Here is a 17274-nt window from a genome sequence, read left to right as displayed (position 1 = left end):
TAACCTCCTTATCTCATTTTGGTATACAGGTATACAGATATACCTAAATGCAACATGCATTTATATATGTATTTATATATGGCAACAAGTATAAAGTTATTGACATATAATATATATAAATCAATATACTTGAATTAATCTTTATAATTAATATATTAATTAATATATATTACAGCAATACAACACATACACAGCTAATACCAACCAACACAAACCAATATACTGTAATAATACATGTCACACATTTATAATTATACAGTATATAGAACATATATCATCACAGCACATCAATCCATACCAATTAATATCAGCCACACACACATTATATTACTGCCATATATATTTAATTATACAGTATATATATATGTGTGTGTGTATATAGTATACATATTAATTTATATACAAATTAATTAAGTATAGATCTATAAATAGAATTAGGTATACCTTTATTATATTTTATTTATACCCATACCTAATTAGGCAAACGGTAATTAGGCAAATACATTTATATTATGTATTTATAACAATATATATTGTTAAATGTACCACCTGTACAGCATCTCCACCCCACATACCACTTTCTCTAATCCCACCAACTCATTTTCAGTATTATGTGTTGGCCAGGAGCTGGGCCAGTCTTTCCCAGCAATGTTAAGAGACGTCTGTTCCTGTGTCTAATAGCCCTGGCGTTTTATTCTCTTGAAGTAAAAGATCTTTTAAAGGCCTTGGAACTGTAATTTCCTGCACCCAAAAGGCTAGATCACTAGATCCAAATGTTTTGTGGCTCTTAGCTTGAGAAGTCAAGTTTTTCCTTGTCTGATAGTAAGGTAAAAGTAAAAGCTGTGTTACTCTTTGACCTTTATTAATTTGTACAGTTTTGATAGGCAGTGAGATCAAGACTTTAATTTCTCAATATCATCAGAATCTACTACACCATGCACCAGCGAAATTTCTTTTCTTTCTTTTTTATTTATTTATTTATTTTTTTTAAAGAGAGCGAGCTACGCCCCAGGACAAATCTTACAATGTCCTCAGATAGGGGGCCAGCCACTCCGGTTGGAATTGGAGTAAGCGGCACATCAGGGGTTAATATTGTTATTAAATCTCCTTGCCTTTTCGCTTTTCTCCTAGCCTGGGTGAGACCCCCCTGAGGGAGTTTTCTCCAAGGAGCATGCTCTGCATATTGTGTACTAAAAGCTCCTTTGTTTAAAAAACTTTTATCTTCCTCAGTCTTAGGCAACACTTTGGGAGGCTTTGGGGGCAAAGTGGGGAACTCCTGGGTCCTGGGAGGCACAATCGAAGGCGGTGGCGGTCGCCTTAAATCAGAAAGTGGTGGATAAGTTTTTTAAAGGTTTGCGCAGAGGGGGAGGGAGCTCGCCAGGGCTCTCGGCCGCAGCGTCCTGTAAGCCCTCTCCTTCCTCGGGAGGTAGACCACTTTCTCCCTCCTTTTTTTTTTTTCAATGGCAGAAAATATGATCTGTGCAGTAAATGGAGACTCACCACCATCCACCTCTATAGCCTCCCCATAGGCTATTTAACAGCCTCGTGATGGAGGTCCAGGACATTTCTAATCATATTCCACAGTCCATAAATATTTGTCTATTCTTTGATGCAGAGAAATCCATTTTTAATTTTTTTTTTAATTTTAGAGAATATTTTTATTTATTTTGTAACCTCTTTACCCTGGCTAAACTGCAGAGGGGACTAGAAAAGAAGCCTCAAGGTGAGGATCAAGTTCATCCTTGGGACTAGAGAAAATCCTTCTCCGGGAAACTCCTAGCGGTGGCCCTTTACCCCGACATGGAGGAGGAGGCATAGGGGGATGGGAGTGTCCCGAAGTTTTCCTCTTCTGTTCCGGAGATCCTTTAACTGTTTGGTAACTACATCTTACGAACTGTCTGATCGGGGATGTTTCCCTCAACCTCCTAGGAGCGGATGGTCTGATTAGGGATGTTTTCTTAAACTTTTAGGAGCATCTTTAGATAAAAAAAAAAAAAAAACAATCCTCATCAGAATGGCATCAAGCTGCTGTTTCCTCTAAACCTTTTTCAAATTGAGGGGAGAGCTGATCTTTCTTTTCATCCCTATCTTTTACATGCTCATTGGCAGTCATAGCGGCTAGCCATTCATTTAGCTGTCGATAGCTAGGTATAGCCTCTTCATTTTCACTTTTCTTTATAACAGGTACCTTTTCAGATTTGCTTTTTTGTTTAACAGGTACTTTTCCAACTTTACTTTCCTCTTTAACAGGTACCTTTTCAAATTCATGAGCTGGATCTAAAACATCTCTAGTCATATTCCACAGAGGAAAGGTGTAAGTAGGGATTTTTTCCAAACCTTGCTGAGCACAATAAGCTCTTAGCTGTTTTCCTAGTTTTTTCAAGATATCTAGGTTAACAGTGCCTTGTTGTAGAAACCAAGGGCAGTGGTCTTGTACAAATGTAAAAAATGATTGAATGGAAGATTTTTTAACCTTGATTCTTCTTTTACTTAATAACTGTAAAATTACTCCTATAAAGAGCTGTCTTTCATTTGATTCAGTGTTGCCCATGTCAGAAACTTAAGGATAGTAAAAGATTTTGCTTTTAGCTATCTAAAGATTAGGCCTTTTTTGTCAGCCTTTTTAGAAACCGTTTTTTCTCTCTAACTCTTCAACACTTCCCACTCCTCTCGCCCTGTCTATTCTACAGGGGGATCTGCAGCCCCCTAAGTGGGATCCTATCTGTCCCCAAAACTGAACACTGGGGGAATGGGGTTGGGGATTTACCTTCGAAATGCCTGTCTCGGGCGCCACCTGCAGAAGTCCAGCCCCAGCTGATCCAGGGTATTCGAAGGGAAGATGGAGTAGGCGACCTATTTATATATTTATTTATTCATCAAAGATATAAAGAGTAATAGAATGAGGATAGCTCAGTAGGAAAATTCAGTGGAGAAAAGCAGCTGAGTAGCTTGGTTTACGCGGAAAATCAATATAACCCGTGACACCAGGTTAGCTCTGACCACAGAGGCTGCAAGTGCCCTCTAGAATAGAGGAAGGTGCCCCACCTTAGACACCTTATCGAGTGGGTCTTCGAAGCCCAGGCAAATAAATGGTCGCAGAGGTTATCCACGCTCCGGATGGACACTCATCTGAAAATTGAGGGGAATAATGACATGGGGAGACCAAGCGTTGGTGAGCAAGGCCCGTAGCTTTATTTTCAACACAGGTTTTAATACCCTAAGTTACACATAGAGGATAATAGGGGATGCAAAGTCAGCAGTCTTTAATCCTTATCAAAAACCAGGGTTTCTTTTCTGCAGATTTATCGTATAAAAATGGTTTAGATGATTTACATCATCTTCTGGCCAGAAGACCTATTAACATTTTATGACTCTTGACAAAGACTTATCAACCATAAGAGTTATTTTCTCTAAGAGTAATTGTTTAAGGTTTGGCGCCATCTTTCGAAGATAAAATTGCATTCCTATAGGGAGGATGTGTAATGGGTTTACAACAAAGAAAAGAATTTATTACCTTAAGGGTCTAAAGTTACTAACATCAAGGCCACTACTTATTTTTTCTACATACCAACTACATTAATTAGCACACATTCAAGGATACAATTCAGGGGATGTGGAAACTTGGCAAAAAGCATTGGTTCATCAATGAAATCTTTTACTAGTTTTATTCTGACAGTTTCTAACTCTCTGAGAGGCTCTAAGCTATTTGAATATCTTAAACTTCCCGTGCATCTCGAGGCTGGGAGACTGTACACAATCGTATGCATAGCTGTAGGAGACCAGGTAAACTTGTCAGGCGAGTTAGAAAACCATCTGAGGGGTTTGGATTTAAACACTATTAATTGCACAGGAACATTATTAGTTGGAGCTGTAAGTTAGCTCTTTGACAGAGAGAGTGAGATGGTGGTGGGGGACATCCCCAGTAATGTCAGAGGTGAGAGAACAAAGCAATAAGAAGGCAGACTTTGGTTTTTGGGGGTAGATGCTCAAGAATATACGGGGGAACTCCCGGAGGCTCGATCCCGCCTTTGCGTATGCCGAGACTCTTTCCTCATGACATTTGTCACGAGTGGAATGTCTCTCGCTGGCTCCCGGCAATCTTCCATTGCACCAAAAGCAGTGGAGTCCCGAGAGGCCCCTCCCAAAACCACAGTATCAGTGTCTTCTCAGAGGCACCCTGAGCAACTCCCTGAGGTCACCGGCACAAGTAGAGGGAACACAGGGTATCCTGCCGCAACTCGAGAAAGACCTCAAGAGTCCATCTTCAACGCGTCTTGAGGCCGGATTCCCCTACCAGGACTCGAGAGCAATGAAACGCTCCCCCTCGCCATGCGCATGGACACCTGATTTCCCTGGCGCCACATGAGAGGCTCCATGAGCTCCCCGTCATACCTCGTGAGAAACCCCACACTGGCGCCGCAGCTCGGGAAAACCCACGAGACGCCACCGTCATCGCAAGATTGGGGACTCTTTTCCTGCCTGACCTGGAGAGCAATCCCTGGTCCTCTGTCCAAACTTCACAGGAGGCTTTACTCCCTTTAGGCCACTCAATGGGCTCCAAGAGATACCTGTCGCGACTTGAGAGGAGAGCAGAGTACTTTGTTTCCCCTCGAGACGAGGCCTTACCTTGGGTGAGTCTGGAATGCAACCGCAAGATCCCTGTTGCCCCTGGAGAGGAACATTATGTCCTGGACAAAAGCCTAGATGAGGTCTATTTTGCCCTACAGTGACTCGAGAGCAACACCGATCTCTCCCTCGCAATTCGCATGGAAGATTGGTCTTCACTGGGCCAACACAAGAGGAAGTCTGAATTTCCCGTTGTAACTCGAGAATGCCGCCGCAACTCTTAAAAACCACGTGGTTCCCCATTCATCGCAATATGAGGACTTTGCCCACTACAGAGTCTCAAGAGAAGTCCCATGTTTCGTCATAAACTTCGAAATGCTACTTGGCACCCTTGATGCGACCCCAAAAGTTCCCCAATATACCGGTCTCACTCCAAGGGAACACCGAAGTTCCTGGCACCACTTCATTTGAGCCCCTTCTCCCCTCCTGATCACGGCAGGAAGGTCGATTCCCCTGCTTTGTCTAGAAGGGGTTCCCGACCTTCATGGCGCACCTCAGGATGAGGCCAGTCTCATGAAGAAATTCGAGACGTAGCCTCGTGTTGGTGCCACGTGCCGAAAGACCCTGATTTCTCGGTCTGCTCTTGATAAGAACCCGATGCCTGGACACCTCTTCTAAGGCAACCCTGTGGAGGAAGGCATTACACGAAGGGGCACTGGCAACCCTGTTCATCATGCGGAAAATCCCGCAGGATCCACATACAGCTCCACAACTGGACTGTCACCCCTTAAACAATGAGAGAGGCAAGCGGAGTTCCCTTCCTCAGACAAGATGAGGCCTGAGTATCCAATCCCAACTCTGCAGGCATGCTTCGATCTGAGTCAGAAATGGAGAGGAAACCTGAGGTTCCTGCCTCAACCCAAGATGAGGCCCTCTTCCATTAAAACGAACCCAGTGGAGTCCCGAGAGGCCCCTCCCATCTCCACAGCATCCCTGACTTCTCATAGGCATTCTGAGAAGCTCCTTGAGAACACGGGCAAAAGTCGAGTGAAACAAGGGTTTCCTGCCACAACCAAAGAAAGACCTCGAGAGTCCTTCTTCAATGCGTCTTGAGGTCAGATTCCCCTACCATGGCTCGAGAGCAATAACACGCTCCCCCTCGCCACGCACACGGAGACCTGACTTCCCTGGCGCCACACGAGAGGCTCCCTGAGCTCCCCGTCGTACCTCGTGTGAAACCCCACACTGGCACCGCAGCTCGAGAAAACCCACAAGACCCCTCAGTCATCGCAAGATGAGGGCCATCTTTTCCTGCATGGCCTGGAGAGTAGTCCCAAGTCCTCTCTCCAAACTTCACAGGAGGCTTGACTCCCTTTAGGCCACAAAGTGGGCTCCAAGAGGTGCCCGTCGCGACTCGAAAGGAGAGCGGAGTCCTTTGTTTCCCTTCGACACGAGGCCTGACTCCCCGGGTGAGCCTGGAATGCAAACCTGTGATCCCTGTGGCCCTTGGAGAGGAAATTAGGTCCTGAACACAAGCCTAGATGAGGTCTCCTTTGCCCTACAGTGACTCGAGCGCAACCCCCAGCTCTCCCTCGTAACTCGAATGGATGATTGGACTTCCCTGGCCCAACACAAGAGGAAGCCTGAAATCCCCGTCGTAACTCGAGAATCCCTCCACAACTCGAGAAAAACCACGTGGCTCCCCCATCATCACAAGATGAGGCCCTTGGCCGCTACAGCGTATCAAGAGAAGTCCCACGTTCCATCCTGAAGTACAAAACGGTACTTGGCACCCTTGATGCGACCCTCAAAGTTCCCTGACATACCGGTCTCACTCGAGGGAAACACCAAAGTTCACGGCACCACTTCCTGTGAGCCCCTTCACCCCTGCTGATCGAGATAGGAGGGTCGATTCCCATGCTTTGTCTGCAAGGGGTTCCCGACATTCCCTGCGAACCTCCGGATGAGGCCGGTCTCATGAGGAAATTCGAAAAGTAGCCACATGGTTGGTGCCACATGCCGAAAGATCCCGAATTCCCGGTCCACTCTAGATAAGAACCTGATGCCCGGACATCTCTTCGAAGGCAACCCTGTGGATGAAGGCACAACACGAAGGGACACTGACATCCCCATGCATCGTCTGGAAAAACCCGCCAATTCCACTCACAGCTCCAAATGTGGACTGTCACCCCATGAACAACTCGAAAGGCAAGTGAAGTTGCATTCCTTCACACAAGACGAGGCCTTACTCTCCTGTCCCAACTCTTCAGGGACCCTGCGATCGGAGTCAGAAATGGAGAGGAACCCTGAGGTTCCTGCCTCAACTAGAGAAGAGGCCCTCTTCCATTGAACCAAACTCAGTGGTGTCCCGAGAGGCCCCTCCCAACACCACAGTATCCCTGAATTCTCAGAGGCTCCCTGAGAAGCTACCTGAGGTCACTGGCACAAGTCGAGGGAACCCAGAGTCTCCTGAAGTAACCCGAGAAAGACTTGCAGAGTCCTTTTTCAACGTCTCTTGATGCCCGATTCCCCTACCATGACTCCAGAGCAAGGACGCGCTCCCCTCGCCACAAGCAGGAAAACTGACTTCCCTAGTACCACACAAGAGGCTCCCTGAGTACCCCATCGTACCTCGTGAGAAAACCCACAGTGGCGCCACAGTTCAAGAAAAACCACAAGATGCCCCCATCAAGGAGAGATGGGGGCCTTCTTTTCCTGCCTGACCTGGAGAGCAATCCCTGGTCCTCTCTCCAAACTTCACAGGAGGATTGACTCCCTTTAGGCCACTCAGTTGGGTCCAAGAAATACCCGGTACGACTCGAGAGGAGAGCGGAGTCCTTTGCTTCCCTCGAGACGAGGCCTGACTCCCCGGGTGAGTTTGGAATGCAACCCCGAGATCCCTGTCGCCCCTGGAGAGGAACATTATGTCCTAGACACAACCCTAGATGAGGTCTATTTTGCCCTACAGTGACTCGAGAGCAACCTCCATCTCTCCCTCACAATTCGAATGGAAGATTGGTCTTCCCACGGTCAACACAAGAGGAAGTCTGAATTTCCCGTCGTAACTCGAGAATCCAGCCTCAACTCTTAAAAACCATGTTGTTCCCCCTTCATCACAATATGAGGCCCTTGCCCGCTAGAGTCTCAAGAGAAGTCCCACGTTCCATCTTAAAGTTCGAAATGCTACTTGGCACCCTTGATGCGACCCCAAAGTTCCCCAACATACCGGTCTCACTCCAGGGGAACACCGAAGTTCCCGGCATCTCCAGGGACGTCCCATGTTCCGTCCTTAAGTGCGAAACGGTACTTGACACCCTTGATGCGACCTCAAAAGTTCCCCGACACGCTGGGTTCCCTCGAGGGGAACACCGAGGGTCCCGGCACCACTTCATCTGAGCCCCTTCTCCCCTCCTGATCGCGACAGGAGAGTCGATTCCCCTGCGTGGTCTGGAAGGGGTTCCCGGCCTTCCTGGCGCACCTCGGGATGAGGCCGGTCTCAGGAGGAAATTCGAGACTAGCCACGTGTGTGGTGCCACGTGCAAAACGACCCCGATTTTCTGGTCCGCTCTTGATAAGAACCCGATGCCCGGGACACCTCTTTGAAGGCAACCCTGTGGGTGAAGGCACAACACGAAGGGGCACTGACACCCTCGTGCATCATCCGGAAAAACCCGCAGGGTCTTCACACAGCTTGACAAGGGGCCTGAGATTCCCGAAACAACCCAAGAGGCAACCGAAATTCCGTTCCTCAGACAAGACGAGGCCTGACTCTCCTTTCCCAACACTGCAGGGACTGTGCAGTCGGAGTCAGAATTGGAGAGGAAGCCTGAGGTTCCTGCCTCCCCTCGAGATGAGGCCCTCTTCCATTGCGCCAAACCCAGCGGAGTCCCAAGAGGCCCTGCCAAATCCACTGCATCCCTCACCTCTCAGAGGCACCCTGGGAAGTTCCTTCAGGTCCCCGGCAGAAGTCGAGGGAAGCAAGGGTTTCCCGCCGCAACCCGAGAAATACCTCCAGAGTCCTTCTTCAACGCGTCTTGAGGCCCTAGTCCCTTCCCATGACTCAAGAGTGATGACCAGCTCCCCCTCGCAATGCGCAAGGAGACCTGACTTCCCTTGCGCCGCACGAGAGGCTCCCTGAGTTCCTCGTCGTGCCTCGTGAGAAAACCCCCACGGGCGCCGCAGCTCGAGGAAACCCATGAGACGCCCCCGTCATCGTGAGATGAGGGCCTTCTTTTCCTGCGTGGCCTGGAGAGAAATCCCGAGTCCTCTCTCCAAACTGAAGAGGAGACTCGACACCCTTGAGTCCACTCAATGGGCTCCAAGAGATCCGTTTCGCGACTTGAGAGGAGAGCGGAGTCCTTTGCTTCCCCTCGAGGCGAGGCCTGACTCCCTGGGGGAGTCTGGAATGGTAACCCGAGATCCCTGTCTTCCCTTGAGAGGAATATTAAGTCCTGGACACACGCCTCGATGAGGTCTCTTTGGCCCTGTAGTGACTCGAGCACAACCCCCAGCTTTCCCTCGCAACTCGAATTGAAGATTGGGCTTCCCAGGGCCAACACAAGAGGAAGCCTGAAATCCCCGTCGTAATTCGAGAATCCCGACGCAACTCGAGAAAAACGATGTGGTTCCAACGTCTTCACAGGATGAGGCCCTTGCCCGCTACAGCGTCTCCAGGGAAGTCCCATGTTCCGTCCAGAAGTGCGAAACGGTACTTGGCTCCCTTGATGCGACCCCAAAAGTTCCCTGAAACGCCGGGTTCCCTGGAGGGGAACACCGAGGGTCCCGGCACCACTTCATCTGAGCCCCATCTCCCCTCCTGATCGCGACAGGAGAGTCGATTCCCCTGCTTTGTGTGGAAGGTGTTCCCGGCCTTCCCGGCGCACCTCAGGATGAGGCTGGTCTCACGAGGAAATTCAAGATGAGCCACGTGGGTACTGCCACATGCCGAACGACCCCGATTTCCCGGTCCGCTCTTGAAATGAACCCGATGCCCGGACAACTCTTTGAAGGCAACCCTGTGGGGGAAGGCACAACACGAAGGGGCACTGACACCCCCGTGCATCGTCCGGAAACACCCGCAGGTTCCACACACAGCTTGACAAGGGGCCTGAGGCCCCCTGAACGACTCGAGAGGCAAGCGGAGTTTCATTCCTCAGACAAGACGAGGCTTGACTCTCCTGTCCCAACTCTGCAGGGACCCTGCGGTCGGAGTCAGAAATGGAGAGGAAGCCTGACGTTCCTGCCTCCAATCGAGATGAGACCCTCTTTCATTTCGTCAAACCTAGTGGAGTCCCGAGAGGCCCCTCCAACTCCTCAGTATGCCTCACCTCTCAGAGGCACCTGGGAAGTTCCCTAAGTTCCCTGGTAGAGGTCGAGGGAAACGAGTGTTTCCCGTCCCAACCCTAGAAAGACCTCGATGGTCCTTCTTCAATGCATCTTGAGGCCTTAGTCCCTCCCATGACTCGAGAGCTATGACGCGATCTGCCTGGCCACACGCATGGAGGCCTGACTTCCCTGGCGCCGCACGAGAGGCTCCCTGAGCTCCCCATCATATCTCGTGAGAAATCCCACACTGGCGCCGCAGCTCGAGGAAACCCATGAGACGCCCCCGTCATCACGAGAGGAGGGCCATCTTTAACTGCATGGCATGCAGATCAAGCGTGAACCTTCTGTCCATGCTACACAGGACGCTTGACTCCCTTTAGGCCACTCAGTGGGCTCCAAGAGTTACGCGTCCCGACTCGAGAGGATAGTGGAGTCCTTTGCTTCCACTCGAGACGAGGTGTGACCCACCGGGTGAGACTGGAATGCGACCCCGATATCCCTGTAGCCCCTGGAGAGGAACATTATGTCCTGGACCCAAGCCTAGATGAGGACTCTTTGCCCTGAAGTGACTCGAGAGCAACCCCCAGCTCTCTCTGACTAGTTGAATGGAAGATTGGACTTCCTGGGCCAACACAAGAGGAAGCCTGAATTCCCCGTCGTAACTCGAGAATCCCGCCTCAACTCGAGAAAAACCACGTGTTTCCCTCGTCATCGCAATATGAGGCCCTTGCCCGCTACAGCATCTCCAGAGAATTCCCACATTCCGTCTTGAAGTGCGAAACTACTTGGCACCCTTGATGCGACCTCAAAAGTGCCGCGACATACTGGTCTCACTCGAGAGGACCACCGAGGTTCCCGGCACCACTTCATCTGAGCCCCTTCTCCTTTCCTGATCGCGACCGGTGGGTCGATTCCCCTGCTTTGTCTGCAAGGGGTTCCCGACCTTCCCGGTGCACCTCAGGATGAGGCCGGTCTCACGAGGAAATTCGTGGGTGGTACCACATGCTGAAAGACCCCAATTTTCCGGTACGCTCTTGAAAAGAACCCGATGCCCGGACATCTCTTTGAAGGCAACCCTGTGGATGAAGGCACAACACGAAGGGGCACTGACACCCCCGTGCATCTTCTGGAAAAACCCGCAGGTTCCACACACAGCTCAACAAGTGGCCTGTCACTCCGTGAACAACTCGAAAGGCAAGCGGAGATCCATTCCTCCACAGAAGACGAGGCGTGACTCTCTTGTCCATACTCTGCAGGTACCCTGCGACCCGAGTCAGAAATGGAGAGGAACCCTGAGGTTCCTGCCTCCATTCGAGATGAGGCCCTCTTCGATTGCACCAAACCCAGTTGAGTAACGAAAGGCCCCTCCCAAATCCACAGTGTCCCTGACTTCTCAGAGGCACCCTGAGAAGTTGCCTGAGGTCACCGACACAAGTCGAGGGAACCCAGGGTTCCCTGCCGCAACCCAAGAAAGACCTCGAGAGTCCTTATTCAATGCGTCTTGAGGCCCGATTCACCTACTATGACTCGAGAGCAATCACGCACTCCCCTTCACCACACGCATGGAGACCTGAAGTCCCTAGCACCACACGAGAGGCTCTCTGAGCTCCCCGTCATACCTCGTGAGAAATCTGATACTGGCGCCGCAGCTGGAGAAAACCCACGAGACGCCCCTGTCATCGCGAGATGAGGGCCTTTTTTCCTGCATGGCCAGGAAAACAATCCCGAGTCATCTCTCCAAACTCCATAGGAGGCTTCACTCCCTTTACGCCACTCAGTAGGCTCCAAGAGATACCCGTCCCGACTTGACAGGAGAGTGGAGTCCTTTTTTTCCCCTCAAGACGAGGCCTGACTCTCCGGGTGAGTCAAGAATGCAACCCTGAGATCCCTGTCGGCCCAGTAGTGGAACACTAGGTCCTGGACACAAGCGTAGATGAGGTCTATTTTGCCCTGCAGTGACTGGAGAGCAATACCCAGTTCTAACTCGCAACTCGAATGGAATACTGGATTTTCCTGGCGCCACACAAGAGGCTCCCTGAGACCCCGTGGTACTTCATGAGACACCCCACACTGGCGCCGCAGCTCGAGAAAACCCACTAGACGCCACCGTCATCTCGAGATGAGGGCCTTCTTTTCCTGCATGGCCTGGAGTCCAATCCCGAGTCCCCTCTCCAAACTCCACAGGAGGCTTGACTCCCTTTAGTACACAGAGTGGGCTCCAAGAGATACCCATCACGACTCGAGACGAGAGCGGAATTCTTTGCTTACCCTCGAGGTGAGAACTGACTCGCCAGATGAGTCTGGAATTGAAACCCGAGATCCCTGATGCCCCTGGAGAGCAACGTTAGATCCTGGACACAAGCCTAGATTAGGTCTCTTTTGCCCGGCAGTGACTCTAGCGCAATCCCCAGCTCCCCCTAGCAACCCGAATGGAAGATTGGATTTCAAGGCCAACAAGAGGAAGCCTGAATTCCCGGTCATAACTCGAGAATCCCACCGCAACTCGAGCAAAAACACGTGGTTCCCCCGTCATCGCAAGATGAGGCCCTTGCCCGCTACAGCGTTTCAAAAGATGTCCCAGGTTCCGTCTTGAAGTGCGAAACGGTACTTGGCACCCTTGATGCAACCCCAAAAGTCCCCCAACATGCCGGTCTCACTCGAGGGGAACACCGAGGTTCCTGGCACCACTTCATTTAAGCCCCTTCTCCCCTCCTGATCGTGACCAGTGGGTCGATTCCCCTGCTTTGTCTGCAAGGGGGCCCGACCTTCCCTGCACAACTCAGGATGAGGCCGGTCTCATGGGGAAATTCGATACGTAGCTTTGTGGGTGGTGCCACTTGCCGAAAGACTCCAATTTCCCGGTCCGTTCTTGATAAGAATCCGATGCTCGGACACCTCTTGGAAGGCAGCCTTGAGTATGAAGGTACAACACGAAGGGGCACTAACACACCTGTGCATCATCCGGAAAAACGGGCAGGTTACACACACAGCTCGACAAGTGGCCTGTCACCTCGAGAACAACTCAAGAGGCAAGAGGAGTCCCATCCTCCAGAAAAGACGAGGCCTGACTCTCCTGTACCAACATGCAGGGACCTTGCGATCTGAGTCAGAAATGGAGAGGAACACTGAGGTTCCTGCTTCAACTCGAGATGAGTCCCTCTTACATTCCACCAAATGCAGAGGAGTCTCGAGAGGCCCCTCCAAACTGCACAGTATCCCTGACTTCTCAGAGGCACTCTGAGAAGCTCCCTGAGGTCGCAGGCACAAATCAAGGGAACCCTGGGTTTTATGCAGTGACCCGAGAAAGACCTCGAGAGTCCTTCTTCAACCCGTCTTGAGGCCCGATTACCCTACCATGACTCGAGAGCAATGACGAGCTCCCCCTAGCCATCTCATGGGGACCTGACTTCCCTGGCGCCACATGAGAGGCTCCCTGAGCTCCCTCTCGTACCTCGTCAGAAACCCGGCACTAGCGCGGCAGTCTAGAAAACCCACGAGACGCCGCTGTCATCGCGAGATGAGGGCCTTCTTTTCCTGCATGGCCTGGAGAGGAATCCCGAGTCCTCTATCCAAACACCACAGGAGGCTTGACTCCCTTTAGGGCACACAGTGGGCTCCAAGAGATACCCATCGCGACTCAAAAGGACAGCGGAGTTCTTTGCTTCCCCTCGAGACGAGGCCTGATTCCCCGGGTGAGTCTGGTATGCAACCCCGAGATCCCTGTCGCCCCTAGGGACGAACATTAAGTCCTGGACACAAGCCTAGATGAGGTCTATTTTGCCCTGCAGTGACTCGAGAGCAATCCCCAGGTCTCCCTTGAAACTCGAATGGAAGATAGGACTTCCCTGGGCCAACACATGAGGAAGACTGTATTCCCCGTGGAAACTCGAGAATCTCGCCACAACTCGAGAAACGCCACGTGGTTCCCCCGTCATCGCAAGATGAGGCCCTTGCCCCCTACAGCGTCTCAAGAGAAGTCCCACGTTCCGTCTTGAAGTGTGAAACGGTATTGGCACCCTTGATGCGACCTCAAAAGTTCCTTGACACACCGGTCTGACTCGAGGAGAACACCGAGGTTCCTGGCACCACTACATCTGGGCCCCTTCTCCCCTCCTGATTGCGACAGGAGGGTCGATTCCCCTGTTTTGTCTTGAAGGGGTTCCCGCCTTTCCGGGTGCATCTCAGGATGAGGCCGGTCTCACGAGGATATTCGAGACATAGCCTCGTGGATGGTGACACATGCCGAAAGACCCCGATTTCCCGGTCCGCTCTTGATAAGATCCCGATGCCCGGACACCTCTTTGAAGATAACCCTTATGATGAAGGCACAACACGAAGGGGCACTGACACCCCCGAGTATCATCCGGAGAAACCCGCAGGTACCACACACAGCTCGAGAAGTGACCTGTCACCCCGTGAACAACTGGAGAGGCAAGCAGAGTTCCATTCCTCCACACAAGACGAGGCCTGACTCTCCTGTTCGAACTCTGCAGCAAAACTGCGATCCGAGTCAGATCTGGCCCAGGGGAAGTCAGGAGAGGAAACATGAGTTTCCTGCCTCCACTTGAGATGACGCCCTCTTCCATTGCACCAAACCCAGTGGAGTCCCGAGAGGCCCCTCCCAACTGCACAGTATCCCTGACTTCTCAGAGGCACCCTTAGACCTTCCTGAGATCACCGGCACAAGTCGAGGGAACCAAGGGTTTCCTGCCCCAACCCTTAAAAGACCTCGAGAGTCCTTCTTCAACGCGTCTTGAGGTGCGATTCCCCTACCATGACTCGAGAGCAATGACGCGCTCCCCCTAGCCACGCGCATAGAAACCTGACTTCTCTGGTGCCACAGGAGAGGCTCCCTGAGCTCCCCATTATACCTCGTGAGCAACACCACACTGGAGCCGCAGCTCGAGAATACCCACGAGACGCCCCAGTCCTCACGAGATGAGGGCCTTCTTTTGCTGTATGGCCTGGAGAGCAATCCTGAGTCCTCTCTCTAAACTCCACAGGACGCTTGACTCATTTTAGGACACACAGTGAGCTCCAAGATATACCCGTCCCGACTCGACAGGAGAGCGGTGTCCTTGGCTTCCCCTCGAGATGAGGTCTGACTCCCCGGGTGAGTCGAGAATGCAATGCCGAGATCGCTGTTGCCCCAGCAGAGGAACATTAGGTCCTGGACACAAGCCTAGATGAGGTCTATTTGGCCCTGCAGTGTCTCGAGAGCAATCCCCAGTTCTAACTCGCAATTCGAATGAAAACTGGACTTCCCTGGGCCAGTTGAACAGGAAGCCTGAATTCCCCGTCGTAACTCGAGAATCCCGCCGCAACTCAAGAAAAACCACGTGGTTCCCCCATCATCGAAAGATGAGGCCCTTGCCCGCTACAGCGTCTCAAGAGAAGTCCCATGTTCCGTATTGAAGAGCGAAAAGTTACTTGGAACCCTTGATGTGACCCCAAAAGTTCCCCGACATACCAGTCTCACTTGAGGAGAACACCGAGGTTCCCAGTACTACTTCATCTGAGACTCTTCTCCCCTCTTGATCGCGACAGGAGGTTCGATTCCCCTGCTTTGTCTGGAAGGCATTCCCGACCTTCCTGGCGCACATCAAGATGAGGTCAGTCTCACGAGGAAATTCGAGACATAGCCTCGTGGGTGGTGCAACATGCCAAAAGACCCCGATTCCCTGGTCCGCTCTTGATAAGAACCCGATGGCAGAACCCAACTTGAAGGCAATCCTGTGGATCAAGGCACAACACGAAGGGGCAGTGACACCCCGGTGCATCATCCAGAAAACCCCGCAAGTTCCACATACAAATCGACAAGTGGCCTGTCACCCCATGAACAATGCGAGAGTCAAGTGGAGTTCCATTCCTCCACACAAGATGAGGCCTGACTCTCCTGTCCCAACTCTGCAGGGACTCTGCGATCCGAGTCAGTTCCAGCACATTCGAAGCCAGGAGAGGAACCCTGAGGTTCCTGCCTCAACCTGTCATGAGGCCCTCTTCCATTGCACCAAACCCGTGGAGTTCCAAGAGGCCCCTCCCAACTCCACAGTGTCCCTGACTTCTCAGAGGCACGCTGAGAAGCTTCCTGAGGTCACTGGCACAAGTCGATGGAACCCAGGGTTTCCTGCTGCAACCCAAGAAAGACCTCGAGAGTCCTTCTTTAACACGTCTTCAGGCCCAATTCCCCTACCATGACTCGAGAACAATGACGGGCTCCCTCTCACCACGTGCATAGAGACCTGACTGCCCTGGCACCACGTGAGAGGCTCACTGAGCTCCCAGTCTTACTTCGTGAGAAACCCCACACTAGCGCCACAGCTCGAGAAAACCTACGAGACGCCCCAGTCATCGGGAGATGAGGGCCTTCATTTCCTGCATTGCCTGGCGAGCAATCCCGTGTCCTCCCTCCAAACACCAGAGGAGGTTTGACTCCCTTTAAGCCACTCAGTGGGCAACAAGACATACCCGTCCGACTCGAGAGGAGAGCAGAGTCCTTTGCTTCCCCTCGAGACGAGGCCTGACTCCAGGGTGAGTCTGGAATGCAACCCTGAGATCCCTGTCGCCCCTTGACATGAACATTAGGTCCTGCACACAAGCCTTGGTGGGGTCTCTTTTGCCTTCAGTGACTAGAGCGCACCTCCAGCTCTTCCTCGAATCTCGAATGGAAGATAAAACTTTTGTGGGCCAACACAAGAGGAAGCATGAATTCCCTGCCGTAACTCAAATATCCCACCACAACCCGAGAAAAACCAAGTGGTTCCCCAGTCATCCCAAGATGAGGCCCTTGCCCGCTGGAGCACCCCAAGAGAAGTCCCACGTTCCATGTTGAAGAGCGAAACGGTACTTGGAACGCTTTATGCTACCCCAAAAGTTACCCGACATACCTGTCTCACTTGAGGGAAACACCGAGGTTCCCAGCAGCACTTCATCTGAGCCACTTCTCCCCTCCTGATCGCCACAGGAGGGTCGATTCCTCTGCTTTGTCTGGAAGGGTTTCACGACCTTCGCGGCACAGCTCAGGATGAGGCCGGTTTCATGAGGAAATTCGAGACTACCCACGTGGGTGGTGCCAAATGCTGAACGACCCTGATTTCCTAGACCGCTCTTCATAAGAACCCGATGCCCGGACACCTCTTCGAAGGCAACCCTGTGGATGAAGACACAAAACGAAGGGTCACTGACACCCCCGTGCATCGTCAGGAAAAACCTGCAGATTCCACACACAGTTTGACAAGGGGCCTGAAACCCCATGAACAACTCGAGAGACAAGCGGAGTTCCATTCCTCAGAAAAGACGTAGCCTGACTCTCCTGTCCCAACTCTGCAGGGACACTACGATCAGAGTCAGAATTGGAGAGGAAGCCTGAGGTTCCTGCCTCCA

At 51.5% G+C, this 17274-nt stretch overlaps 1 long non-coding RNA gene across 1 annotated transcript in view; it reads right to left on the bottom strand.

Annotated features, from left to right (window-relative positions):
• LOC129643292 (uncharacterized) overlaps window positions 1–16988 on the bottom strand; it is a 72583-nt gene extending 55595 nt beyond the window's left edge. Inside the window, exon 1 of the long non-coding RNA XR_008710224.1 lies at window positions 16779–16988. This is a non-coding gene — a long non-coding RNA (uncharacterized LOC129643292). The remainder of the gene's footprint in view (window positions 1–16778) is intronic.
• Window positions 16989–17274: the final 286 nt, after the last annotated feature.

Source organism: Bubalus kerabau, chromosome 2 (genome assembly GCF_029407905.1).
Source record: "Bubalus kerabau isolate K-KA32 ecotype Philippines breed swamp buffalo chromosome 2, PCC_UOA_SB_1v2, whole genome shotgun sequence".
Classification (NCBI taxonomy): domain Eukaryota; kingdom Metazoa; phylum Chordata; class Mammalia; order Artiodactyla; family Bovidae; genus Bubalus; species Bubalus kerabau.
The sequence above is the reverse complement of the archived record's forward strand: the minus strand, read 5'-3'. Positions and strand labels throughout refer to the sequence as shown.